Below are 14,784 nucleotides of genomic sequence, written 5' to 3' on the forward strand. Positions count from 1 at the left end.
TAAATAGTTTCAGAATTAAATTGAATTATAGGATATCCAGTTGGTACCTGCTTGGAAAATTGTTGGGGCGGGGGTGGGTGGGGAAACCTTTGCATTTGGTCACAGAAGTGTTCTATATTGAGTTTGAGACTAGAAAGAAAAAAAAAAAATTGTCTTTTCCTTTACAGAATCTAAGCCCTCAATAGAATGACACCACTGTGTGGTCAGGAATGGAGAAACCCAAGAAAATTTAGCATCCCAATATTCAGGTGTCTTCAGTATGTAAAAATTCTTTTACATCCATGCTTTAAAAGAACTTAAAGTCATTTGATAATGAAAACAATACTTCCAGTTTGGTGTCTAATACTTTTACTTCCCAGCAGCATAATACCACTTTGGTCAGGTTGAACCACTGCACAATTTTGCAGCTTTTTCAGAAAAATAATGAAAACAATTGGAAAGACATGATGTACATGCAAGTGGTGAGAAAATGATACTATTGTCCAATCCTTCTCCATAAATGTAAAATATCCTTAGTTCATCTCCAAACTGTGTATTTGTTATAAGCCCTTATATCAGGGATTTTGTTTCTTTCAGTTTTTGTAGCACCAAATAGACACAGTGGCTAACAAGAAATAAATCTGAAAAGTCACTGAAATATTTATCACATGTCAGAAATTTTCTGATCTATACCTTTAACCATGTTCCTGGCTTCACATATTCTTCTTAAGAACTATAACATAAGATTGAGTTCTCACCCTGTATTTGCTACTGATGTGATTTGTTTACCATGAATAATACTTCATTAATATCTTTTGTATATTACTTTACAATTTCCAAGTATTTTATATACAGTGACTCACTTAGTGACTCATTCATTTCAGTGTAATGGTGTCCCCCCAAACCACAGATAATGATTAGACACATGAGCTCTTGTGTCAGACTGTGTGGGTTCAAATCCCGGTTCCACCTGCTAGCTGTGTGGCCTTGGACAAGTCACATAATATATCTGTGCTTCAGTTTTTTTAATCTATAAAATGGAACCTACTGAATAGAGTTGTTGAAGGGATTTAATGAGATAGTCCATAAAAGCACTCAGCACAGTAGCTAGAAAATAGAGCTGCATAAATGTTAGTTATTAATAAATTACTTACCTACCTCACCGGGGTATAACTGTGGTTTATAGATAAACTAAGCAGCATTTTTGAGCAGTGTTTTTATAAAAGCAAGCTCACATAAATCCGTGCAGGGAGTATTTCATTATTTCCATGGGGTGAGGAATTTTATTTTCTCTATCAGGTGTGAAGAGGACCCAGTGGACAGTAAACTCTCTAGTTATTGCTAGGGTAAATGTGGGAGAGTTTCTCACAGTAAACTCCACAAGGGATTGTGTCTGTTTTGTTTGCTGTTGCATTTCCAGAACCTAGCATGCACTAGGTACACAATACATATTTGTTAAATGAATAAACACATGGAAACATCTGAATAAGTGTGTGATTAAACTTCAGCTTAGTATATTCTAGGAATCAAATATGAAAGGATAAGTGATCTTTTGAAAGTAGGAAGAGATTTAGGGATGGTGTCTCCAATTATTATGAATTTCTTAGAGAACGGTTGTTAATAAATATCAAAGGGATAATATGCGTAATGATCTTTTTATATAAAAATGACAACATCTTTTATAAAATTTAAAAATGGGGCTTTATGTTTGAATCATTCCTGCCAGAAAATTCAGAAAGCTTATATAAAGAACTAGAAAGGTTGGGTTCAACTCAGTGTAAAAACTCTGTATCCCCAAACATTGTTCCTTATCCACTGTTCAAATGTCCTCAAATCTTTGAAGTCTTTAATTAATGAAATTCCAAATTCATACATCTAAAAAGTTTTTATAAAGACTCAGTTATGGTTCCAACCATGAAATTTAGAAATCATAGTGACAGTATAATATAAGCTGGTAAAATCTGTGAGATTTTCAGAAGGTAAAATCCATTTTTTTGTCTATTCATTAATTCAGTCATTTATTCATCCAACAAATACTGAGTACCTACGTTGTGCCAGACAGAGGTCAAGGCAGTCACAGCCCTTTCTCTATAGAGGTTTCCAGCTAGAGAGGGATGAGATGGGTCAGGTCACCCCGTATTTTGGAAGATCTTTTCCGTGTTGGCCTCCCTGAATCTTCAGAGCATTGAGTTCTATGTTGTCTAAAGCTGGTCTTATGAACAGGCTGTGTCTGTATGATAAAAACAAACTAGCTAAAAGATGAGAAATTCTGGCATTATTCACACATCCACACATATCTGTAGATGTTTAAAATAATGTAGACAAAATATTTCACCTCTTGGAGTCCTACAGGCACAGTTGAGTAACAGGAAATGAGATAAGATCAGTTTGATGTCACAGTTGAAAACTGCATTTGTAAATTGTGTAATCCATCTCGAGCCAAGTTCTTTGGAGACAGCCTAAAATCCTTAAAAAGCCTATGCATGCTAGATTTTGCATTTAGATCTATGTATTGTCTTAAAAGATTGTGATTGTTCACATAACTGGAGAATTCCCTATTGACTACATGATTGAGGAAACACAAGTCTGTTATTCTTTCCAAAGTCAATTGTAACTTAAGCTCATTATCTCTCTGCAGATGTTCTGTTTCAAATGACAACAGAATCAAAATGCAAATGCTCCAGTGAAAAGGCTTGAAAGCTCTCTTTTACTGAACTATACTCCATGTATTTGTCTTCAAAATCATAGCAGGAAAAAGTTTAGAAAAATCTATCCCACTGACCACTGACCTAAAAAAGGGAAAAAATTAAATTTCACCAGGATTTCTGGTGATATCGTAGCAGTTTTTTTTTTTATTTTTGACTTTTAATACCTAATTTGTTTATTACATTGAATTGAGCTTCATGTCAGAGCAATGCAGGTTTTTAGTTTAATATAATCTGGGACATGTCAGTGGCTCTAATATGATCATTAATAATGAAGATAATTAGTATAACACAAGTTGTGGTAATTTTTTCCCTCTTCTTCTGGTTTCAGTGAAACTTAGGAGAACCACAAGTGGCTTAAGTCTTAGTGATCGCTACTTCTGATTAAAGCTTTAGGAAAAGGCTTACATTTCAACCAATAAGATTTTACTGAAGGAAAATGGTCATTTGTATATGAGACCACTCTGAAGTATAATCCGTCCTTAGAAGTCCTAGGTGTGATGGATTGCCTCTTTACTTTGACAAACAATCTGGCATACCTTTATCAACACTTAGCATTAAGCAAATGAAGCGTAAATACAAAGGCTTCTAGAAAACACAAATGTAAGCTATCTTACCACTTGATAGCTGTTTCTGTAACACTGTGACAATATTTGTATTGATGTGAAACCATATGATAACTTTAATATTGAACAAACACTTACGACTAAGCGAAAACATACTCACTCACCTTAAGCTCCAAATTTATACAATGTATTGAAATGTGTTGAAATGACCATTTTCTCACGGCAAGGGTTCAATGATTTCCCTTTATGAGAATCCTGTGGCATTGCCTGAATAGCTTTAATATATCTTTGTTAAATGATAACTAAAATATATGTTTTATTAAATTTTTCTTATAAAAATGTGAACTATCTCTTTCAAACTGAATAATACATCGTCTCCATTCATTCCCTTTTATCATGCTTGTCTATTTTGTAAATCTATTTTACATAACATTCAGGGTCCTCACTGACCCCACCCCACCACCCCCGTTGTCTCTAGTAAAAAATGATATGTATTTAAGGATGGGAATCTGTTACCACAGCGGGGCATTGTTGAAATTAGCGAACGTCCTAGTTTCCTTGCTGTTTTTCCTCTGGTGAGGGATGCATTGTGAAGAGCAGGGAAAACCTGGTATTGACAATACTATCACCCAACAGGGCATAATAAAATGTGCTGGGTAGTTTTGATTGGTTTTGTTTTATTTGCAAGAAGACAGTCTAAACTGAGCTTCATACATTTCTATTTTGGGGGATTATCTGAAGTGTCCAATTGTATTGTATCTTGGGGAATCAATTTCTGTATTTGAGAATAAGGAATATTCAAATATTTGCCTCTGGTTTCCTGATCTATTTTGAATACTTCAACTAAGCAATTATCCTTTTCTCAGATACATTTCTGTGCTTAAGGTATTCAAATGCCCAAATAATTATTGCTTCCTATTTATTTCATAAAGATCAGACTTAGGTGCCTAGATTTACCATAAACCAAAAATTATGACCTGTAAAGGTAGTTCTAACAGATTATTTTCTAGTGAATGATATTTTCTGAAAGATGGTATCTCACTGTCTATTTACCTATGGGAATATATTAACAAAGTAGGTGGTTTTATTTTTTTTTTCTCTATAGAGGAAGCAGCATCTGCCATTCACAGTATTGATATCACTGGTTTCCATCTGCCCAATTATAAGAGAAATAATATTTGTTTATGTTAGAGTGCCAAAAATATCTAGTTTATATTTGGGGAAATTGACCTAAACTTTGTGTGACATAAATATTTGAATATATATGCACATATAATTTAGTTTTGCTAAGTTTTAAAATACGAAATAGGCTTCCATGACAGCACATCAGTGTCAGTAGAGTTTAGATTTCTTCAATGTTTATCAATCAAAAAGTATAAAACTCAACAAAAAATATTGAGAGTGGGGTTATGTATATAACATATGAGAATCTGTTCACGGGGCTAGGTCCTTTGCTAGTATTCTCTTACTAGATTCTTAACACTTGGTAAGAAAAGAACCTAAGTTGTAACGAATGCACTCTGATAATATATATTTTGTAGAATAAATATACATTATATTCTGTTGGAATTAATAATAATAGATACAAGCAATAATTAGATCAAAAACTACAGTGCTAGAGTTCCTACCCTTGCTTCTAACAAACTGAAAGTTGAGCTAAAATTGGTCCATTCTATTAATGCATAATAAAATTCGTGGAAACAAAATAAAAATCCGACTGCTTCTAGAACCTGAAGAAAATATAAATATACTATGATACCTTGCGATTTTCAAGAGGAAAACAGAGGTTGAACTTGCAATTAACTGGAATTCCAATTCAGACAACTCAGCACTATGGATTGTGGAGCAGGTCAGGGTAAGGGGCAAGGTGTAGGTTTCTGTTACGTGGCAACACCCTTTGAACTGATGCAGTTTGAATTATAGCCTAATGAGGGGTTTGCTAATATCTGGAAAAGCTATGGACCCAAGATTCACTCAATCTTGGCCCTGGTGATTTATTTAAAAGTCACAGACTTTATTCTTCTTACACTGTTTCAGTTTGCAGACTAGAAAACCTCTCCCTCTGCACACTGAGAATTCCCACTGCCGTGAATGGAAGGTCAATGTATGTAAAGCCCACGTGAGCAGTGGCGGTTCAAGCCCAGAGAAAGAAGGTGTCGAGTTGCCTTGGTAAAGAATTTATACACTATGTGTTCACAGCTTCTTGACAGGTATAATTATCTGTGTTGTCTTTTACTATGTGCTGGGATTCTGAAGCACGATTTCAAATTTGTGACTATCGGATGTTTGATCAAGTAGCTTTCCCTCAAGGGCCTGAAAGGGAAAAAGAGTGAAGAGAAATCAGTGATTAGTATTCATTTGTCAACTACAATATGCTAAAAATATCAAAAGAGCATATGCTATGTGAGAACAGCAAGGATTATTTTGGGTGCTATCATTCATGCACCATCTTCCACATATGAAAAAATTCGTTTGATGTTTGCAAAGGAAGTAATTATCAAATGAAGATGGAAAAGCCACAGTTGTTCCCTAAAATGAAATAAAGAACACCAGTTTGGAAACATTTCAAATGTAAAACATTTCTCTCTTCCATTTCCAGATGATTCTATTTTTCCTCATGAAGGCAAAGAATAACCAACATTTATGTTATGACTCTTAGGGCTTTTTGTAGTGCTTTTGTTGAGGTGGAAGCCAGCAAAACCTCCCTCTGCTGGGCTGGAAGCACCAATATTCCTTCTCTGATGCAGACATTAAATCTGTCTCTCTTTCAGCCTGACACCACGTGGAACAGAATAGGCAATTGCCTCTATGGTCAGATTTTGGGGAGCAGTCTTGCCAGACACTTCCCCCCATACCTGCCACTCTTCCACGATTAGGGGGTCATTTCTTTTAGAAAGAACAGTGATTTTTACATCTTTGTTCTCTAAGCTGCAGATATTTTTATTTCAGTGAATGCCAAGCACCATATTGAAAACAGATTTTAACAAAATTGTTGTTTACTTTACGTCAACACTCTCCAGCTGCCGTGCTTTAGAGAGATGTGCCCAACCTCCCCTGGGGTCTACTGAGTGGTTTGAACACTGTGCATAAAGCCATTGTGTTTCCTCAGGAGTCACTGAGATATTATATAACAACACACGAGCGTTAACATTTTAACTATTACAACATCACCACTCCGACTACTACTCCTATGACTAATGAAAATTTATGGAGTGCTCACTAAGTGTCACACATTTTGTTAAGAGTTTCACTTTTTTTTTCATATTTAATCTCCACAACAGACCATTTTGCTAAAATCTTAGATTGAATAACTTCCTAAAGGTCATTTAGCTGTACAGTGACCAGAGATCTAGACTGAGTTCTTTTTTTTTTTTTGAGATGAAGTAAATCTTTGCTTCCCGGGCTCAAGCGATTCTCTTGCCTCAGCCTCCTGAGTAGCTGGGACTATAGGTGTGTGCCACCAACCCCAGCTAATTTTTGTATTTGTAGTAGAGATGGGGTTTCCCCATGTAAGCCAGTCTGGTCTCAAACTCCCGACTTCAGGTGATCTGTCCGCCTTGGCCTCCCAAAGTGCTGGGATTACAGGTGTGAGCCACCGTGCCTGGCCTAGAGGCTGAGTTCTTAATGAATGATATGATAATATAACTACATGTCCTGAAGGAATGGGACTCAGAATAGGTGAGTTTGGGTAAGTCTTGGATCTTTTCACCTATCCAGGGCAGGAGTCAGCCTGAGAGAAAGCACTGGGCATTCAACATGTGGGCCACTGACATACCTGTTGGGAAGAACCAGCTGCAACAAATGTTAATATTGCCCTCAGTCATGATTTATAATTTAACTGATTAACAATTTATTTTTAACAAAAGCTTCTTTTCCATATTAGTGTGAATCTGGTTGATCAAATTGCCTTACTAACTCTTAAAAGAGCCATTGTGGTAGAAGAATAGTGCCTCCTCATCCACTAAATGTTAAGTCCACATCCTAATCTCCAGAACTTATAAATATGTTAGATTACATGACAAAGGGAAATTAAGGTTGTAAATGAAATTAAGGTTGCTAATCAGCCTATGTTAAAATAGGAAAATTATCTTGGATTATTTAGTTCAACCCAATGCAGTTAAAAGTGGAAGAGGGATGTGTCAAAGGAAAAAAATCACAAGAGAAATTTAAAGAATATTTTGAACCAAGTAAAAATAAAAAATAAAAATGTTTTGATAAGTTGTGGGAACAAAAAAATGAATCATCTATACCTCTTCCCTAGGAAACTAGAAAAAGGGCAAATTAAATCTAAAGTAAGCAGAAGAAAACAAATAATAAAAATTAATTCAGATTAATTTTTCATTAATAAAAATTAATGTGGAAGAAATCAATGAAATTGAAAATAGGAAATTAATAGACAAAATCAATGAAATCAAAAGCTGATTCTTTAAAATGATCAATAAAAACCAAGCACTGTGGTGCATGCATGTAGTCCCAGCTACTCAGGAGACTGAGATGGAAGGATTGTGTGAGTCCAGGAATTTAAGTTCAGCCTAGGCAACATAGCAAGACCCCCTATCTCAAAAAAAATAAAATAAAAAGACTGATAAAATCAATAAACTTCTAGCCATGCTAACAAAAAGGAAGAGAGGACACAAATTATTACCAATATTAGAAATGAAAGCAGTCACATCACTACAAATACCATGGACATTAAAAGGATATTAAACAAAATACTATGAATAACTTTATATCCACCATTTTGATAACTGAGATAAAATGGACCAATTCCTTGAAAGACACAATCTGCCAAAACTCACATAAGAAGAAATGGACAATTTGAATAAGTCTATATTTATAAAAGAAATTGAATCAATAATTAGTAACATTCCAAAGCAGGAAGCACCATACCCTGATAGGTTCACTGGAGAATTCTACCAAAATTTAAGAAATAAGTTATACCAATTGTCTATAATTGCTTTCAGCATATCAGACAGAAGCAGAGGGAATACTTCCTAACTCATTCTATATGGCCAGCATGACATTAATACCAAATCCAGATGAAGACACTAGAAGGAAAAAAAAACCTAACTACACACCAATATCTCTCATGAAAATAAATTTAAAAATCCTCAACAAAAGTTAGCAAATCAAATCCAACAAGATATAAAAATGTTAATGACCTTAATGTCCATTCATAAGAGATTGATTATTGTATACCTAGATAGTAAGACTTTACACAGATATTTAAACTGTAGACCTAAGTCTACTAATGTTAACCATATTGTTTAATTTTTAAAAATCAGGCTATAATTTAGTATGTAAAATATGAGTGAAAATAAGCATATATATATATAAACACATACATATAAACATACATATATAGAAATTACATGTCTGGAGAAAAAACAACATGTACTAAAATGAAGTGAGATCATAGCTGAAAGGTTAATTTATTCTTTATACTTCTCTACTGTCTAAAAATTTTGCAATGAAAAAGTGTCACTTTCATATACAATAAACATCAAATGTAAATCAGTAGAAATAAATTGAACAGTTTTACAAGCACCAAGACAACAACACAAATGAAAGAGGGGGACAGAAAAGAGCATTGTAATGAAGGCAGAGGTCAGAGAAATGCAATGTGAGAAGGACTCCACCACCGCTACTGGTTTTGAAGACGGAGGAAGGGCCCAGGAAGCAATGAATTTTTTCCCCAGAGCCCCCTAAAGCCCAGTAAAACTGTGTTGGACTTCTATCCTACAGAATTACAAGATATATTTTTAACATTTGATATTCAATTGGCAAATAATAATTGTATATGTTTGTGATGTACAAATTTCTGATGTGCAAATACATTTGTAATGTACAAATATATTGAATTGATGTTTTGATATGTTTACAATGTGAAATGATTAAACCAGATAAAATAATTAACACATTTTATCACCACACACACTTATTTTTTGTGGTGGAAATATTTAAAATCTATCCTTTTAACAATTTTGAAATAGACATTATTATTTAACTCATTATTCTGTGCAATAGATCACTAAAGCTTATTCCTCCTGTCTAACTGAAACTTTATACCCTTTGGTCAACTTCTCCCCTTTCTTTTCCTGTTCACCCTTCTCCTGAAACCTCTGATAATCACCATTCTCCTCTCTACTTCTATGAGTCTAACTTTTTTTTTTTTTTTGAGACAGAGTCTCCCTCTGTCGCCCAAGCTGGAATGCAGTGGTGCGATCTCGGCTCACTGCAACCTCCACCTCCCGGGTTCAAGCGATTCTTCTGCCTCAGCCTCCTGAGTAGCTGGGATTACAGGTGCACCACCACGCCTGGCTAATTTTTGTATTTTTAGTAGAGACAGGGTTTCACCATATTGGCCAGGCTGGTCTCAAACTCCTGACCTCGTGATCCATCAGCTTCGGCCTCCCAAAGTGCTGGGATTACAGGTGGCACCCGAAGAAGTCTAACTTTTTTAGATTCCACTTATAGGTGAGAAATGTGGTATTTGTTCTTCTGTGCCTGGCTTATTTCACTTAGCACAATGTCTTCCAGGTTCATCCATGTTGTTGCAAATGACAGGATTTCCCTCCCTTTTGAGGCTGAATAGTATTCTGTTATGTATATCCATTTAACTGATGCTGGACACCTATGTAGCTCCTTTATCTTAGCTAGTGTGAACAATGCTGCAATCTACATGTACTGCAGGTATCCTTTTAACATGCTAATTTCGATTCATTTGGATATATGCCCAGAAGTGAGATTGTTGGATCATATGGTGGTTTTAATTTTAGTTTTTGAGGACCCTTCTCTATATTTTTTCCCAAAATATCTGTATTAATTTACATTCCCACCACTGTTGCATAAGGATTCCTCTTACTCCACACCTTTGCAAACACTTGTTATATATTTTTTTCTTTTTTAAAATTTAAAATTTTACTTTTTTTTTTTTTTTAAGAGATGGGGGTCTCACTGTGTTGCCCAGGGTGGACTCAAATTCCTGGACTCAAACAATCCTCCTGCCTCACCTCCTCCTCTTATGTAGCTGGGACTACAGGTGCTTGCTACCACATCTGGCTTTGTCTTTTTTTTGATAATAGCCATTCTAAGAGGTGTGAGGTGAGATCTCACTGTGGTTTAAATTGCATTTCCCTGATTATTAGTGACAATGAGCATTTTTCATGCATCTGTTGGCTATTCCTTAGGCTTCTTTTGAGAAATGTCTATTAAGTCATTTCCCCATTTTTGATTGGGTTGTTTTCTTGCTATTGAGTTTTTTAAGTTTCATACATATTTTGGATATTAGTCCTTTATCGGATGTATGGTTTGCAAATATTTTCTTCTAATCCATGGATTATTTCTTCAGTCTGTTAATTGTTTCCTTTGCTGTGAAGAAGCTATTTAGTTGGGCAGAATCTTGTTCGTCTATTTTTACTTTTGTTGCCTGTGATTTTGGGAATGTATCCAAGAAATCTTTGCCCATATCAATGTTGTGGAGCATTTCTTCTATTTTCGTCTAGTAGTTTCATAGTTTCAAGTCTTACAGTTAAGCTTCCAATCCTTTTAAGTTGGTTTTGTTATGGGGTGAGATAAGGGTCCAATTTCACTCTTCTGCTTTGGATATCCAGTTTTCCCAACACCACTGATTGAAGAGATTGTCCTTTATCCATTACATGTTTTTGGTACCTTTGTCAAAAATCAATTGACGGTAAATATGTGGATTTATTTCTGGGTTCTCTAGCTTATTCCATTGGTCTATATGTCTCTCTTTATGTCAGTGGCATGCTGTTTTGATTACCATAGCTTTGTAATAGACCCCAAGGTCAGGTAGTGTGAAGGCTTCAGTCTGGTTCTTTATGCTCAAAGTTGATTTGGCTATTTGATGTCTTCTGTGGTTCCATACAAATTTTGGGATTTTTTTTCCGACTTCTGTGAAAAATGACGTTGGAATTTTGATAGTAAGAGCATTGAATTCTACAGCATTACAGGAGACAATAAATTTGTGTTATTTTAAGGTACTATATTTGCGGTAGTTTTTATGGTAGCCAAGGAAAGCTAATGCATCTTTGAGGATGAAGCACTTTGAAGTATGGGGTACTATTTTAAAGGTAATTGATAAGGGTGATTTGGATAACTGCATGAGACTGAATCCCCAGACAGTTCACAGATATGTCTGTGAAGTGGGGTCAGGAAAAGTAAGGGCAAGTCCCACCGAACAAAGAGGCAGTGTGGCAATATGAGTAAGAGCAAGAGGCTTTAAAGCCCATGTTCCTGGGTTTGAATCATGGCCCTATTACTTGTTACAATAGATGTGAAATGTTACGCACATTTAAAAAACTCCTATATGCTTCAGTTTCCTACTTTATTTTTAATTTTTTTAATTTTTAATTTTTGTGGGTACATGATGTATATATTTATGGGGTACATGAGATGTTTTGATACAGGCATGCAATGTGTAATCATCACATCATGGAAACTGGGGTGTGCATTTTCTTAAGTATTTTTCCTTTGCGTTACAAACAATCCAGTTATACTCATTTAGTTATTTTTAAGTGTACAGCTAAATTGTTATTGACTATAGTCACCCTGTTGTGCTGTTAAATACTAGGCCTTATGCATTCATTGTGTTTCTGTACCCGTTAATCATCCCCAGCTCCCTCCCCACTCCTCCACTATCCTTCCCAGCCTCTGGTAACCATCCTTTTACCCTCTAGCTCCATGGGCTCAATAGCTTTGATTTTTAGTTCCCACAAATAAGTGAGAATATGTAATGTTTGTCTTTCTGTGCTTGGCTTATTTCACTTAACGTAATGATCTCCATGCTGTTGCAAATTACTGATTTTTTTTTTTTGAGACAGAGTCTTGATCTGCCATCCAGGCTGGAATGCAGTGGCATGAACTTGGCTCACTGCAACCTCCACCTCCTGTGTTCAAACTATTCTTGTGCCTCAGCCTCCGAAGTAGCTGGGATTATAGGTGTGTGTCACCAGCTCCGGCTAACTTTTTTTTTTTTTTTGTATTTTTACTAGAGATGGGTTTTTGCCACGTTGGCCAGGCTGGTCTCAAACTCCCAGCCTCAAGTGATCCGGCCGCTGTGGCCTTCCAAAGTATTGCGATTACAGGTGTGAGCCACCATGCCTGGCATAAATCTCATTCTCTTTTATGGCTGAATAGTGCTCCATTGTGTATAAGTACCACATTTTCTTTATCCATTCATCTGTTGATGAACACTTAGGTTGCTTCTAAATCTTGGCTAATGTGAACAGAGCTGCAGCAAACATGGGAGTGCAGATATCTGCAGTGAGAACCTCCAAACTGTTCTCCATAGTGGTTGTACTAATTAGTTTGCTACTTTAAAACAAGATTAAACATAGTACCTAATCTTCATAAGGCTATTGAAAAGATTAAGTAATTTAATATATATGAAGCACTTAAAAGAGTTCTTGGCACACACCAATTGTTTAATAAGGGTTAGTCAGCTTTATGATTATTTCTGTCCAGTGTTCTGCTTGGAAACTCTGGGTTCCTTGCATTCAATTTTATTGGAGTCATCCCCTGGAACTTGGTTTTCTCAGTGACTGGGCCGATAGTTTTGGTAGTAATTCCCTGGATTAGATCATCAGGATCATGTATGTGGTAATGCTAGAAGAAGGTAGAGAAGGCTTTTAAAGGTAGGCAAAATAAAGAAAATGGGGGGTCTTCAGAGTAGGGGAAAAAGAGATTTGGGGAGGCTACCGGCAAATGCTAGCAACTTTGTAAATTTAATAAGATACAGGCTGGTTTTGACTGGAATGAATTCTCCACCCTAGATCCAGTCATGGAGGTCAGGGACAAGATTTTGGTCTTGACGTCCTCAGAATGTTGATATCTCCAGAGATAGTCCTCTTTCTTCTTACTTTTATTTTTTGAGAATGTGGGTGAAATATGATATACATGGAGTCAAAATAAAAAGCTGAGGTGCTTAAAGCTGAGTAAAATATAACAGTCTGATATGGTTTGACTGTGGCCCTACCCAAATCTGAACTTGAGTTCTATCTCCCAGAATTCCCACGTTGTGGAAGGGACCCAGCGGGAGGTGACTGAATCATGGTGGCTGGTCTTTTCCGTGCTGTTCTTGTGATAGTGAATAAGTCTCGCGAGATCTGATGGGTTTATCAGGGGTTTCTGCTTGTGTTTCTCCCTCATTTTTCTCTTGCCATGACCATGTAAGACGTGCCTTTCGGGCTGGGCATGGTGGCTCATGTCTGTAATCCCAGCACTTTGGGAGGCCGAGGTGGGTGGATCACTTGAGGTCAGGAGTTCGACACCAGCCTGACCAATATGGTGAAACTGCGTCTCTACTAAAAATACAAAAATTAGCCGGCCGTGGTGGCAGGCACCTGTAATCCCAGCCTCTTGGGAGGCTGAGGTGGGAGAATCGCTTGAACCCAGGAGGCGGAGGTTGCAGTGAGCCGAGATCGCGCCCCTGCACTGTAACCCGGGTGACAGAGCGAGAATCCGCGTTAAAAGGAAAAAAAAAAAAAACTGCGTTTCCGCTCCAGCCATGATTCTGAGGCCTCCCCAGCCATGTGAAACTGTAAGTCCAATTAAGCCTCTTTTTGTTCCTGGTTTCGGGTATGTCTTTATCAGCAGTGTGAAAACGAACTAATGTAACTCTTTCTCAAAAAAAGTGGGTATAGCGCTAATAAACCCCTTATTCATATTATCTGTTTACATTTCTAGCATATTATGGTACAGCAATAATACTTTTTACATTTTGGAAAATGTAATCTATATCGTTCAATATTGTCAAATACAGAAGTTAGGGGAAAAGACAATTGATATTTTACTTTAAGAGAGTTTACAATTAAAAATAAGCATAAGACACAAATTCCCTGCACAGTACTTGCATTAAATCTGTTTTCCGTTTGTATTCACTATTTATGATTGCTAGATGCTTTATAACTTTTACCATCTCAGATAAAAAAACACATTATTTCTAATTTCAGATTAGAAATTGTATTTCATTTGATAAACAATAAGATAATATCAGACAAGTATTTTGATTTTAATTGGTTTTTGCTTGACTGGTTAAATTTTTAAAAAAATCTGAGATGCTTAAAGTCTAATAGTTCAAATTAGCTTCAAACTTTTTTCAGAAGCAACCGTAGTAAGAATTAACAAGTGTGACAAATCCCATTTAGTCCTTAGAAATCAAATTAATTAAAATGTAATTAGGAGCTAATGTAGGTCTCTTTGACTGAAGTCACCATAAAAATCCATGAATGACATGACTTGGTTATATTTTATTTGTACCTGAAATGGTCACTACAGTTTTATCTCAAGGGACCATGCTTATGTGTATTGCAAGTGCACAAACAAAAATTTCATGTTCACTTAAATAGAACTCTATTATATCTCATGCCAGAAAAAACACAGTTTGCATAATAAAGACTTTTTACTAAAAATACTAACTAGTCTGTGGTGGTGAAACCATAGGAAATTTAATGAAGATGGATGGAACAGAGAAATGGAATTGAGTAATATGGCCCAGCAAATAATTCTGGCCA

General features: G+C 36.0%; 1 protein-coding gene across 1 annotated transcript in view; it reads right to left on the bottom strand.

The window, feature by feature from the left end:
• Positions 1-331: 331 nt before the first annotated feature.
• LIN7A (lin-7 homolog A (C. elegans)) overlaps positions 332-14,784 on the bottom strand; it is a 154,344-nt gene continuing 139,891 nt past the window's right edge. The window contains exon 6 of the mRNA XM_011994386.1: positions 332-5,563. The gene's annotated coding sequence lies outside the window, so the exon portion shown is untranslated. The remainder of the gene's footprint in view (positions 5,564-14,784) is intronic.

The sequence above is a fragment of the Mandrillus leucophaeus genome, unplaced genomic scaffold (assembly GCF_000951045.1).
Source record: "Mandrillus leucophaeus isolate KB7577 unplaced genomic scaffold, Mleu.le_1.0 Scaffold455, whole genome shotgun sequence".
Taxonomy (NCBI): Eukaryota; Metazoa; Chordata; class Mammalia; order Primates; family Cercopithecidae; genus Mandrillus; species Mandrillus leucophaeus.